Consider the following 14,317-nt stretch of genomic DNA (forward strand, 5'->3'; position numbering starts at 1 on the left):
AAAAGTGACCATTTATTTTTAGTGGAGTCCAGTGAAATCCAAAACTTTCACATGACAGAAAATGTAGAATATTATAGTTTACTACAAAAGAAAACCCCCCTAAGGAAACGGGACTTTAAAAGCCGAAAGTAACACCACAAATAATGTAAAAAATATTGTTTTTAATATAACTCATTAAAAGTCACAGTGATACATAATAGAAAAAACATTTTTTTCTATGTATATGTATCACTGTGACTTTATATAAAAAACAATATTTTTTACATTATTTGTGGTGTTACTTTCGGCCTTTGAAGTCCCGTTCCCTTAGGGGGGGTTTCTTTTGTTTTCAGCAATTGGGGATGTTGTCCAATTAACACCTTCCTCTATCTAGATGAGTGTCCTCTACATTTATAGTATATTAGGTGGTGTTAAAGCGGAGTTCAAGCCGCTTAAAAAAATAAAATAAAAGTCAGCAAATGCTGTAGCTGCTGACTTTTAATATAAAGGACACTTGCCTGTTCAGGAATCCTGCAATGTCTCCCCCCCCCCCCCCCAAAGCCGATCCATCCATCAGCCTTGGGTGCAGTCGCCGGCATTGCAAATGAGGGAAACCGGCAGTGAAGCCTTCAGGCTTCACAGTTTGTTTCCTACTGTGCATGCGCGGGTCACGCTGCGCATTCTGCATAGTCCCGTCATCTTCTGGGACACACACAAGTCCCAGAAGGCAACGGGGCAGAAGGAGGGACCTATGCAAGCGTGGGAATGGTGTACCTCGCTGTAACGAGGCAGGATGGAATCCAGCTGGAGAAGAACAAAAAAGGTACAAACGACAAAAAAAAAAGCCATATTCAAAAACGAGGGGGGGGGGGGGGGGCTGGGGTGGGGTGATGTGCTCTATTGTTAAAGACCTAGTTGCATTTTGGCCTGGAACTCCGCTTTAAGGCCTCGTTCACACCATATGTAGAGACCTGAGTTTTAAAGCGCACTTTCTGCAAGGGCACATAGAGAACAATTGTGTCCTGTTCACACCATAACACTAGTATCACGTGCAGATTGTTTCTGTTCAGGAATGTGACGCAACATCAACATTGTGGTATAAACAGGGTAGAAGAGAAAGTGATGACACAGGGTGTGATGTCTATCTGTGCATGAAAAAAAAAAGATGTCACAGTGCAAAATTACTCACCGAAACGCATATGAAAACTAATGAAAACTTGTCTCTTGCAAGTGAAATCTGCGTTTTTTTTTCCATCAGCTTTTCTTTACGTACTGTATGTTGAACGAGGACTAAAGCTTTGTGAATTGAGCCTATTGTCTCCTATTTTCAGCTTTTAGAGGAAAAAAAATGATTACACAAAATTTTACGTTTACCGTAATCGTTTACGGTATTAACCTGTCTTGGAAAATCTTTCTGAATATTATGAGCTTCTGCTCTGCTTTTTTTGGCAAGAGATAATATAAATTGTCCCCATTACAACACTATTCCCTGCTATTTTTGTCCTTGTGCCACGCTGAACTAACTGCCATTCATCTTGTTGCTATGGCTAGCCCACGCAAGGACATAGGCCTCTTTCAGCTTTCATCAGCTGACCATTAGCTGATATCACAGTAAGGCACCAAATGAATAGCAAGTGTTCAGCAAGACTAAGACACTTACTGGTCCTCAGACAAAACCTCCTTACAGGCTTCTAATATCCCAATGAACTGTCATTGGGACAGAAAACTATAGTTATGATAACCACAGATATATGGAAAATGTCATGTCACCACTGCCAAATGTCAATGAATTAACCAAGCATTCATAGCAGAAGGGACCAGTTACAACTGAAATCACTGATCTACATCGCCAAGCTTCCTCATTGTTCCTGGTTTTCCAAACATGTCTGCTAAACCAAATATTTTTTTTATTTTTATAAGGCAGTTAGAGCAAACACAGTGGTGATTAAAGACTAAGTTCACCTTTAAAAAAATAATTAATTTCGTTTTTATGCAGGTAAAAAAATGTACGTTTTATTACTCACTTTTCTTAGGAGCCTGTAAAGCATGTCACCCATGATCAGCAGTTTGCAGGTGCAATGCCAGGCTCCTGCACATGGGCATCCGCAGGTAGGGGCAAGGGGGGGCAAATGCCCCCCCCCCCTTAGAATCTCAACTTCCCCCTTTAAAGTGATTGTTAAGCCACTTTATACCATCCTGTCTGGTCTTTTTAATAATCCTGTTTGCCCCAGAGTCTGTGTTTTTAAAAAAATAAGCCATTCTTTACCAGTTTTCAGAGAGCTGAGGCCGCTCACGTGACCCGTTGTCTCTCTCCTCTCCCCATCTGACAGCTGTCTGCAGTGGATAGGACAGAGGAGGACAGGAGAGCTATGGATGACGGAGGCACGTAAACTGACCACAGTGTCAGGGCTTAGTCGCCACTCGCCATGGTATACCGTGGTCAGCTTACAGAGGGGAGGACATAGCCAGGCAGGATCAGCCAGATATTTTAGGTGATAGAAGGGGCCAAATTACACAGCACAAGCACTGTGTTGTATAACATGCTTTAAGGGAACATGATCTATTTTTTTTTTTTTTTTAGGTTAACAAATGCTTTTAAAATAAATGCTCCTGTTTGCTCTTTAAAAATAAATACTCAAAATAAGTATATGGAATATTCCCCTCCCCTTCATGACATTGTTGAAAAAGGGGCAGAGCATTGGTGACCTTAAAATGTCCCCCCCCCCCCTGAAAAAAGTTCAGCGAACGCCCATGCTCCTGCAGACTGTCAGTAGATGTCTGCCCATACCTCTGATATCTCTTTTGTTTGTCTGACCTTCTTTATATCTTGTGTACATATCTTATGCGCCTTTCTTTTACAGATACCTGAGACACTTTTGTTATCCCTATTTTGTTCATAATGGCTATTTGAAAATGCAATTAAAAAAAATTTGGAGTATAAATTCAGCAAAGTAAAACAGTAAACCCCCTCCATTGCGGGGGTTACGTTCCGTGAAAAGTGAAAATCCGTAAAATAGAAATACCCTTTTTAAATACACTGTAGGCATGTTTTTATAACTTTCACTGTACTTTTAAAAGCATTTTAAGGTCTTTAAACACACTTTTAAAACAATAGAAACTCATTTCAACACATAAAAGATACTGAGAGACAGAGCAAGAGCTATGGAAAACACAAAAATATTTAATTAACAACGATCTAATTAGTAAAATAATATTACAGAAAAAAACGCAATATACCGGGACCGCAAAAACTGAACCGCGATATAACGGGGTTTTACTGTAAAGTCTACAAGTGTAGTAGTTTATCTGTTAGAGTAGTAGTTGATCTGTAAGGAGGATTTGTTCTACAAAACACTCTAAAATGATCAAAATCAGTTTTACCATTGCAGTTCACAAAAAAGGTAATACCATTATACCAGGTACAAATCTGTGTGAAGGCCTGTAAGTTTGAAGCGCGTACATCAGTCACTGAAAGTATATACACAACATGGTCAGAAGTTTACAGACACCTTACAGTCAAATCCATATGAGCTTGCCTGACATCCCATTCCAAAATGATCTACATTAATATGAAGTTAGCACACCCTTTGCATCTATAGCAGCCTCTACTTTTTTTTGGTAAAGCTTTCAACAAGATTGTTGAGCTTATCTGTGGGATTTTCTGGCTGCTCAGCTAAATGAGCATTTGTGAGGTCAGGTACTGATGATGGATGACAAGACCTCAAGGAGCTTGAATGGCTTAGACAAACTCACCAAGCCTGATTTGTGCTCTGGGACACAGTCATGCTGGAACTGAATGGGGTCTTCCCCAAACTGCTGCTACAAGCTTGAAAATACACAATTTTATAAAAATGTCCTATTGTGCTGTACCATTATCACCCTTCACTGGAAATGCCTGAACTCCGATAATTTGAAGGGGTGTTTACATACCTCTTACCAAATAGTGTATACACTCACCGGCCACTTTATTAGGTACATCCTGCTAGTAGCAGGTTGGACCCCCATTTCCCTTCAGAACTGCCTTAATTCTTCATGGCATAGTTTCAACAAGGTTTTGGAAACATTCCTCAGAGATTTTGGTCCATATTAACATGATTGCAGTTGCTGCAGATTTGTCGGCTGCACATCCATGATGCGAATCTTCCGTTCCACCACATCCTAAAGGTGCTCTATTGGATTGAGATCTGGTGACTGTGGAGGCCATTGGAGTACAGTGAACTCACTGCCAGTTTGAGTTGATTTGAGCTTTGTGACATTTTTCATTGTTCTTCTGTAAGTAGCCATCAGAAGATGGGTACACCGTAGTCATAAAGGGATGAACATGGTCAGCAACAATACTCAGGTAGGCCCTGACATTTGAACGATGCTCAGTTGGTACTAAGGGGCCCAAAGTGTGCCAAGAAAATATCCCCCACACCAATACACCACCAGCCTGAACCGTTGACACAAGGCAAACCCTACCATCAGACTCATAAGACCAGGCAACATTTTTCCAATCTTCTATTGTTCAACTTTGGTGAGCCTGTGTAAATTGTCCAAGCAATTGAACAGGTGTCAATAAATCATAAACTGGTAAGGCGCTACCTATTAATAAAGTACATTAATCAGAAATCCTCAAATATATTAAAACCCACAGCTATCACTAATTATGAAAACATAACTTCAGTGTATCAATTTGTGCAAACATACAAATATGTAAATAATATGTGCAACAAAGCAAATAAAAAAAAGATATAAGCATTCAGTCCAGCGCAAGGTCAATCTATATAAAGTGATAAAAATAAAGTCCAATTCATGCAAATAAATATAAAGTACATCCATATACAATCCAATTCATGCAAAAAATATATAAGGTGCATTCATTTAAATTCGCAGTTAGTACATTAGAAATGGTAGGTGTGTGTATAATACCAGACACCACACAGCCTCTTCATTATTCCACCTCAGTGCTCTACAATCCCCTTTTGGGTGACCTCTCACCTCTTAGAATGGACCTCACCCAACAGGGAAGGTCTTACATGCATTTTATGTGAGGATTAATGAGCACTCCACTTTTACTGCTGCAGCTCAAGTCTTCAACTCCTCCGCCCAGAGACACAGCATAGGAACCCATATATGGGAGGCAAAAGGAAGACCCAATAGTGTAGATTGCGTAAGATATGAATTTATTGAAGTAAACAGACTCACATTTCAGCATTATCAAAACAGCAGGTCAGTAAAGTATCGAGACACAACGTCCTCAGCTCCGCCTCCATCATTGCCCACCTCACATGTTTCGCCTCTCAGGCTTTCTCAAACGGTGTAGACTGATGTGATTATATCTGATGTTTAACAATTTATTTGCTTTGCTGCACATTATTTGTTTATTTATTTGTATATTTGCACAAATTGATACACTGAGGTTATGTTTTCATAATTCGTGATAGCTGTGGGTTATGCACTAGTTTTAATATATCTGAAGATTTTTGATTAATGTACTTTACTAATAGGTAGCACTTTACCAGTTTTTAGTTTGAGTTTTATTTGCGTTAGTGAATGCTTTTTGGTAGGAGCTGCTATCTGTAGATATTGTTTGAGAATTTGGAGCAAGTTAGTGAGGTGGATTAGCGCATGAATTCACCTATTTGCTTTGAATTGAACAGGTGTACCTAATGATAAAGTGGCCGGTGAGTGTATGTACAGTACTGTGCAAAAGTTTTAAGCAGGTGTGAAGAAATGCTGTAAAGTAAGAATGCTTTCAAAAAATGTATATTTTAATTGTTTATCAATTTACAAAATGCAAATAGTGCAAACAGAAGAAAATGCTAAATGAAATCAATATTTGGGTGACTACCCTTTGGCTTCAAACCAGCATGAGTTTTTACACTTGCATACTTTGTACATTCACAAAGTCAGGGATTTTGTAGGATTAGAGTCAGGTGTATGATTAACCAATTATACCAAGCAGTGGCTAATGATCACCAATTTCACATGTAGGTTGAAACACAGTCATTAACTGAAATAGAAACAGCTGTGTAGGAGGCTTTAAAGTGATTGTAAATAGTGTTGAGCGAACACGGACTGTATTATTCGTGTTCGTACCGAATAATTGGATTTTTTTTACCCGAACACGGACACGGACACTTTACTGTATGTTCGGGTAAAAATCCGTGTTCGGTCGTTTTATTTCCGGGTTTTGCATGCTTTGGCGCTCTTTTCATGGCGGGCTTTCAACAGCCAATCAACAATCGTTTAACTGGTGTGCCTTAAGCCATCCCAGCCATGCCTGCAAATGTCTTAGTAGCTGTGATTGGCCGTCTGAAGCATGTGACCAAGTCTTTATAAGTTCGAGGCAGCCGCCGCAGCAGCGTCATTCTGCTGCTTAGCTAAGGGACAGAGCACACATCAATGTGCTGGCTGCTGATTAGGGAAAGATAGGCAGGAAAAAACCATTTGTGTCCGGATAGAATTGAGGGACAGGTCGGAGTGTTTAGGCAGGGCGAGTTGTAGGCATTTTAGGGATAGAGTCTGCTGAATTATAGGGTCAGTGTCTTCTACAAACTACAATCGATATTGCTGTGTGGGGGGTGGGGTGAATCTGCACTCAATCCTGATCTACGATCTCTTCTCAATCCTGTTAGGGACAGAGTCTGCTGAATTTTAGGGAAACTGTGTTCTACAAACTACAATCGATATTGCTGTGTGGTGTGGGATTGGAGATAGGCAGGTGTCAGTGATCCACATCCATTTTTCTGTGTGTGAGCTGCAGTGAACACAATCTTTTTGGGCTGCAGTGAACACAATCTTTTTGGGCTGCAGTGAACACAATCTTTTTGGGCTGCAGTGAACACAATCTTTTTGGGGTGCAGTGAACAAAATCTTTTTGGGGTGCAGTGAACACAATCCTTTTTGGTGTGCAGTGAACACAATCTTTGTGGGGTGCAGTGAACAAAATCCTTTGTGGGGTGCAGTGAACACAATCTTTTTGGGGTGCAGTGAACAAAATCCTTTTTGGGGTGCAGTGAACAACATCCTTTTTGGGGTGCAGTGAACACAATCTTTTTGGGGTGCAGTGAACAAAATCCTTTGTGGGGTGCAGTGAACACAATCTTTTTGGGGTGCAGTGAACACAATCTTTTTGGGGTGGAGTGAACAACATCCTTTTTGGGGTGCAGTGAACAAAATCCTTTTTGGGGTGCAGTGAACAAAATCATTTTTGGGGTGCAGTGAACACAATCTTTTTGGGGTGCAGTGAACACAATCTTTGTGGGGTGCAGTGAACACAATCTTTTTGGGGTGGAGTGAACAACATCCTTTTTGGGGTGCAGTGAACAACATCCTTTTTGGGGTGCAGTGAACACAATCTTTTTGGGGTGCAGTGAACACAATCTTTGTGGGGTACAGTGAACAGAATCTTTGTGGGGTGCAGTGAACACAATCTTTGGGGGGTACAGTGAACACAATCTTTTTGGGGTGCAGTGAACACAATCTTTGTGGGGTGCAGTGAACACAATCTTTTTGGGGTGGAGTGAACAAAATCATTTTTGGGGTGCAGTGAACAACATCCTTTTTGGGGTGCAGTGATCAAAATCCTTTTTGGGGTGCAGTGAACACAATCTTTTTGGGGTGCAGTGAACAAAATCCTTTGTGGGGTGCAGTGAACAGAATCTTTGTGGGGTGCAGTGAACACAATCTTTGGGGGGGTACAGTGAACACAATCTTTTTGGGGTGCAGTGAACACAATCTTTGTGGGGTACAGTGAACAGAATCTTTGTGGGGTGCAGTGAACACAATCTTTGGGGGGTACAGTGAACACAATCTTTTTGGGGTGCAGTGAACACAATCTTTGGGGGGTACAGTGAACACAATCTTTTTGGGGTGCAGTGAACACAATCTTTGTGGGGTGCAGTGAACACAATCTTTGGGGGGGTACAGTGAACACAATCTTTTTGGGGTGCAGTGAACAACATCCTTTTAGGGTGCAGTGAACACAATCTTTGTGGGGTGCAGTGAACAACATCCTTTTAGGGTGCAGTGAACACAATCTTTGTGGGGTACAGTGAACAGAATCTTTGTGGGGTGCAGTGAACACAATCTTTGGGGGGTACAGTGAACACAATCTTTGTGAGGTGCAGTGAACACAATCTTTGTGGGGTGCAGTGAACACAATCATTGTGGGGTGCAGTGAACTCAATCTTTGTGGGGTACAGTGAACACAATCTCATACTTCTGAAGATTTGAGGGTGCTGCCTGTTCCATACTCCCCCTACTCCTCATCTAGCCTTTTAGGGGTACAAACAATAGTAATTGGGGCCTAGTGTGGTTGTGTACGTGTGATATACATACACTTTTTTTGGATCATATTTTCTATTCCGCTATTTAATCAAAAACCTTTGGGGATCAGTTAAATTGGGGGATAGTCTGTGTTGGTACGTGTGAGAGAGATCCACCTTTCCAAGTTGTTGGGGTTCATCTCATACTTCTGAAGGTTTGAGGGTGCTGCCTGTTCCATACTCCCCCTACTCCTAGCCTTTTAGGGGTACAAACAATAGTAATTGGGGCCTAGTGTGGTTGTGTACGTGTGATATACATACACTTTTTTTGGATCATATTTTCTATTCCACTATTTAATCAAAAACCTTTGGGGATCAGTTAAATTGGGGGATAGTCTGTGTTGGTACGTGTGAGAGAGATCCACCTTTCCAAGTTGTTGGGGTTCATCTCATACTTCTGAAGGTTTGAGGGTGCTGCCTGTTCCATACCCCCCCTACTCCTCATCTAGCCTTTTAGGGGTACAAACAATAGTAATTGGGGCCTAGTGTGGTTGTGTACGTGTGATATACATACACTTTTTTTGGATCATATTTTCTATTCCGCTATTTAATCAAAAACCTTTGGGGATCAGTTAAATTGGGGGATAGTCTGTGTTGGTACGTGTGAGAGAGATCCACCTTTCCAAGTTGTTGGGGTTCATCTCATACTTCTGAAGGTTTGAGGGTGCTGCCTGTTCCATACCCCCCCTACTCCTCATCTAGCCTTTTAGGGGTACAAACAATAGTAATTGGGGCCTAGTGTGGTTGTGTACGTGTGATATACATACACTTTTTTTGGATCATATTTTCTATTCCGCTATTTAATCAAAAACCTTTGGGGATCAGTTAAATTGGGGGATAGTCTGTGTTGGTACGTGTGAGAGAGATCCACCTTTCCAAGTTTTTGGGGTTCATCTCATACTTCTGAAGATTTGAGGGTGCTGCCTGTTCCATACCCCCCCTACTCCTCATCTAGCCTTTTAGGGGTACAAACAATAGTAATTGGGGCCTAGTGTGGTTGTGTACGTGTGATATACATACACTTTTTTTGGATCATATTTTCTATTCCGCTATTTAATCAAAAACCTTTGGGGATCAGTTAAATTGGGGGATAGTCTGTGTTGGTACGTGTGAGAGAGATCCACCTTTCCAAGTTTTTGGGGTTCATCTCATACTTCTGAAGATTTGAGGGTGCTGCCTGTTCCATACCCCCCCTACTCCTCATCTAGCCTTTTAGGGGTACAAACAATAGTAATTGGGGCCTAGTGTGGTTGTGTACGTGTGATATACATACACTTTTTTTGGATCATATTTTCTATTCCGCTATTTAATCAAAAACCTTTGGGGATCAGTTAAATTGGGGGATAGTCTGTGTTGGTACGTGTGAGAGAGATCCACCTTTCCAAGTTGTTGGGGTTCATCTCATACTTCTGAAGGTTTGAGGGTGCTGCCTGTTCCATACTCCCCCTACTCCTAGCCTTTTAGGGGTACAAACAATAGTAATTGGGGCCTAGTGTGGTTGTGTACGTGTGATATACATACACTTTTTTTGGATCATATTTTCTATTCCGCTATTTAATCAAAAACCTTTGGGGATCAGTTAAATTGGGGGATAGTCTGTGTTGGTACGTGTGAGAGAGATCCACCTTTCCAAGTTGTTGGGGTTCATCTCATACTTCTGAAGGTTTGAGGGTGCTGCCTGTTCCATACCCCCCCTACTCCTCATCTAGCCTTTTAGGGGTACAAACAATAGTAATTGGGGCCTAGTGTGGTTGTGTACGTGTGATATACATACACTTTTTTTGGATCATATTTTCTATTCCGCTATTTAATCAAAAACCTTTGGGGATCAGTTAAATTGGGGGATAGTCTGTGTTGGTACGTGTGAGAGAGATCCACCTTTCCAAGTTTTTGGGGTTCATCTCATACTTCTGAAGATTTGAGGGTGCTGCCTGTTCCATACCCCCCTACTCCTCATCTAGCCTTTTAGGGGTACAAACAATAGTAATTGGGGCCTAGTGTGGTTGTGTACGTGTGATATACATACACTTTTTTTGGATCATATTTTCTATTCCGCTATTTAATCAAAAACCTTTGGGGATCAGTTAAATTGGGGGATAGTCTGTGTTGGTACGTGTGAGAGAGATCCACCTTTCCAAGTTGTTGGGGTTCATCTCATACTTCTGAAGGTTTGAGGGTGCTGCCTATTCCATACTCCCCCTACTCCTAGCCTTTTAGGGGTACAAACAATAGTAATTGGGGCCTAGTGTGGTTGTGTACGTGTGATATACATACACTTTTTTTGGATCATATTTTCTATTCCGCTATTTAATCAAAAACCTTTGGGGATCAGTTAAATTGGGGGATAGTCTGTGTTGGTACGTGTGAGAGAGATCCACCTTTCCAAGTTTTTGGGGTTCATCTCATACTTCTGAAGATTTGAGGGTGCTGCCTGTTCCATACCCCCCCTACTCCTCATCTAGCCTTTTAGGGGTACAAACAATAGTAATTGGGGCCTAGTGTGGTTGTGTACGTGTGATATACATACACTTTTTTTGGATCATATTTTCTATTCCGCTATTTAATCAAAAACCTTTGGGGATCAGTTAAATTGGGGGATAGTCTGTGTTGGTACGTGTGAGAGAGATCCACCTTTCCAAGTTTTTGGGGTTCATCTCATACTTCTGAAGATTTGAGGGTGCTGCCTGTTCCATACCCCCCCTACTCCTCATCTAGCCTTTTAGGGGTACAAACAATAGTAATTGGGGCCTAGTGTGGTTGTGTACGTGTGATATACATACACTTTTTTTGGATCATATTTTCTATTCCGCTATTTAATCAAAAACCTTTGGGGATCAGTTAAATTGGGGGATAGTCTGTGTTGGTACGTGTGAGAGAGATCCACCTTTCCAAGTTGTTGGGGTTCATCTCATACTTCTGAAGGTTTGAGGGTGCTGCCTGTTCCATACTCCCCCTACTCCTAGCCTTTTAGGGGTACAAACAATAGTAATTGGGGCCTAGTGTGGTTGTGTACGTGTGATATACATACACTTTTTTTGGATCATATTTTCTATTCCGCTATTTAATCAAAAACCTTTGGGGATCAGTTAAATTGGGGGATAGTCTGTGTTGGTACGTGTGAGAGAGATCCACCTTTCCAAGTTGTTGGGGTTCATCTCATACTTCTGAAGGTTTGAGGGTGCTGCCTGTTCCATACTCCCCCTACTCCTCATCTAGCCTTTTAGGGGTACAAACAATAGTAATTGGGGCCCAGTGTGGTTGTGTACGTGTGATATACATACACTTTTTTTGGATCATATTTTCTATTCCGCTATTTAATTTAACTGGGCCTCCATGCGAGACCTGTGTGCCTTGTTGCGCTGTTTTGAGTACTCCACCAACATGGCCAGTGGCAATGACGCCGTTCTCAGCTTAACTATCCCACTTCTATGCCTCCTTGAAAAAACAATTCGGGCGATGATGGAAGAGGATGTGGCACAGGATGAGGAGGAGGAGGAGGATGAAGAGGTAACATTTCCAAGGCTTTCAGGGCAGTCATTCGCAAGGGGCTCCGAGGGTGGGTTCCTGCACACGCAAACGCCAGGGACGCAATTGTCCAGCAGGGGCACAGTTCTGGAGGATGAGGAGGATGAGGAGGAGGAGGAGCTGGAGGAGGAGATGGAACCATGTTCACAGCAGGGTGGCACCCAGGCCAGCTCATGGCCATCACTGGTGCGTGGCTGGGGGGATACAGAGGACACGGACGATACACCTCCCACAGAGGACAGCCTTTCGTTGCCTCTGGGCAGCCTGGCACACATGAGCGATTACATGCTGCAGTGTCTCCACAACGACCGCCGAGTTGCCCACATTCTAACTTGTGCTGATTACTGGGTGGCCACGCTGCTGGATCCCCGTTACAAGGACAACGTACCGTCCTTAATTCACTCACTGGAGCGCGATCGCAAGATGCGCGAGTACAAGCGCACGCTGGTAGACGCCATGCTGCTGGCATTCCCATCTGACAGCGGGGCCACAGTGGAAGCACAAGGCAGAGGAGGAGGAGGAGGAGGTCGCCAACGCAACCAGGGCACCGCCAGCACCTCAGAAGGCAGGGTTAGCATGGCCGAAATGTGGAAAAGCTTTGTCAGCACGCCACAACAAACAGCAGCACCAGCAGCTCAGATGGAACGTCTTAGCAGGAGGCAGCATTTTACCAACATGGTGGAGCAGTATGTGTGCACACGCCTACATGTAGTGAATGACGGGTCTGCCCCCTTCAACTTCTGGGTCTCCAAATTGGGCACATGGCCTGAGCTTGCCCTTTACGCCTTGGAGGTGCTGGCGTGCCCTGCAGCCAGTGTATTATCTGAACGGGTATTTAGCACGGCTGGGGGCGTTATAACAGACAAGCGCAGCCGCCTGTCCAGAGACAATGTGGACAAGCTCACGTTCATTAAAATGAACCAGGCATGGATCCCACGGGACTTTTCCGTACCTTATGCAGAATAGCAATGGATACCGACCTTACCCACCCATTGTTCCATTTTTGCTCTTTCTCACTCTTTTGGGGTGTACCCTCATTTAAAATTTTTGAAAAGAAGCAGTGTTGGCTACCTCGTCCTCCTCCTCAGGGCCAGATTAATGTAGGGGCTATTGGAGCTGCAGCTCCAGGCCCCTACCTTTTATATAGGCCCCGGGTTGGCCATATTCACTGTTACCGCTCTTCTGTCACTTGTAAACACAGAAGTCTGGCTTCTATGCTCGCTTCCCCAGGCAGCACCCTCAGAACCTCCCCACACAGCGTGAAGGCCGGACAAGGAGGGACAGTTGGCGATGCATGGATGTGTTTATGGGCTTCAGAGACAGCATCCCATGTTGAATTAGGCATGCATGGCTGCACCCTTCCTCCTCTGGGTGCATGGCAAGGCACGGCCCTTAAGGCCCTTCAAAATCCTCAGCACCAAGCCCATGATGCTGTTAATCCGGCCCTGGTCCTCCTCCACCGCCGCTTCCACCTACACCGCCCATAGGTGTGCGCAGCCTATTGCATTAAGGTGTGCACCCCAAAGTTGAAATACACATGCATGTGTTTGCCAGCAGGGAGAGTAATGTATCGGGGCCATGTACCTGTAGGCAAGGAGAAATAGAGCAGAGCAGGTCCCAGGGAGATCTTTCCCATCTCCTCACTGGCAATGCTATGTGCCCTAGGTGATTAGGGTGTGCCCAGGCACACCCAGCACACCCTGTGCGCACGCCTATGTCACCGCCACATCCACCACCACCTCAACCTCCCTCCTACTCCATATGGGCCTCGTCCTTCAGAGATGAAGAAGAACATTGTTTTATTTTTCTGTTTTTTTTTGTTGTTTTAAGTTATTTCCCTATCCACATTTGTTTGCAGAGCACTTGCCATGCTCTTAATTACGTTTTGCTGCCATTTGCAGCACTCTAGCCCTTTCCTTTGGTGTTTTAGAGCCATTTTAGTGCCTTAAAGTTCGGGTCCCCATTGACTTCAATGGGGTTCGGTGTCCGGGAAAAGTTCGGTAAAAGTCCGGGACACGGACCCGGACTTTTTTTTAAAGTTCGGCCGAACCCGTCGAACACGGACATCTAGGTGTCCGCTCAACCCTAATTGTAAAGCTTTGTTTTTTTGTTTTTTAGCAAAATAACAAACATTAGTTATACTTACCTGCTCTGTGTAAATCCCAAACCTCCTTCTGGGGTGCCCAAGCGTCGCTCCTGGCTCCTCCTCTTTATCGGGTGCCCCCACTGAGAGCCGCTTTCCATGGGGGCACCCGTGCGGGCGCTCACGAGTCCCAATGTTGCGTCCATTGACACAGACAGCAGAACTTGGCCCTGCCCTCCGGTTCCCATGTCACTGGATTTGATTGACAGCAGCGGGAGCCAATAGCTCCGGCTGCTATCAATCTATCCAATGAGGACCCGAGACAGCAGCTGGAGCTGCTGGGCTCATGCAGCTGCAGCACCAAAGGTTTTTCACGTTCATGCATAGATTGCATGAAGGTGAAAAACCCTGAGACTTT

The 14,317-nt window shown here is 43.5% G+C and overlaps 1 protein-coding gene across 1 annotated transcript in view; it reads left to right on the forward strand.

The window, feature by feature from the left end:
• Nucleotides 1-14,317, forward strand: part of PMM1 (phosphomannomutase 1) — an 89,510-nt gene that overhangs the window by 64,877 nt on the left and 10,316 nt on the right. The window lies entirely within an intron of this gene.

Source organism: Pelophylax lessonae (assembly GCF_965119305.1).
Source record: "Pelophylax lessonae genome assembly, chromosome: 8".
NCBI classification, from domain to species: domain Eukaryota; kingdom Metazoa; phylum Chordata; class Amphibia; order Anura; family Ranidae; genus Pelophylax; species Pelophylax lessonae.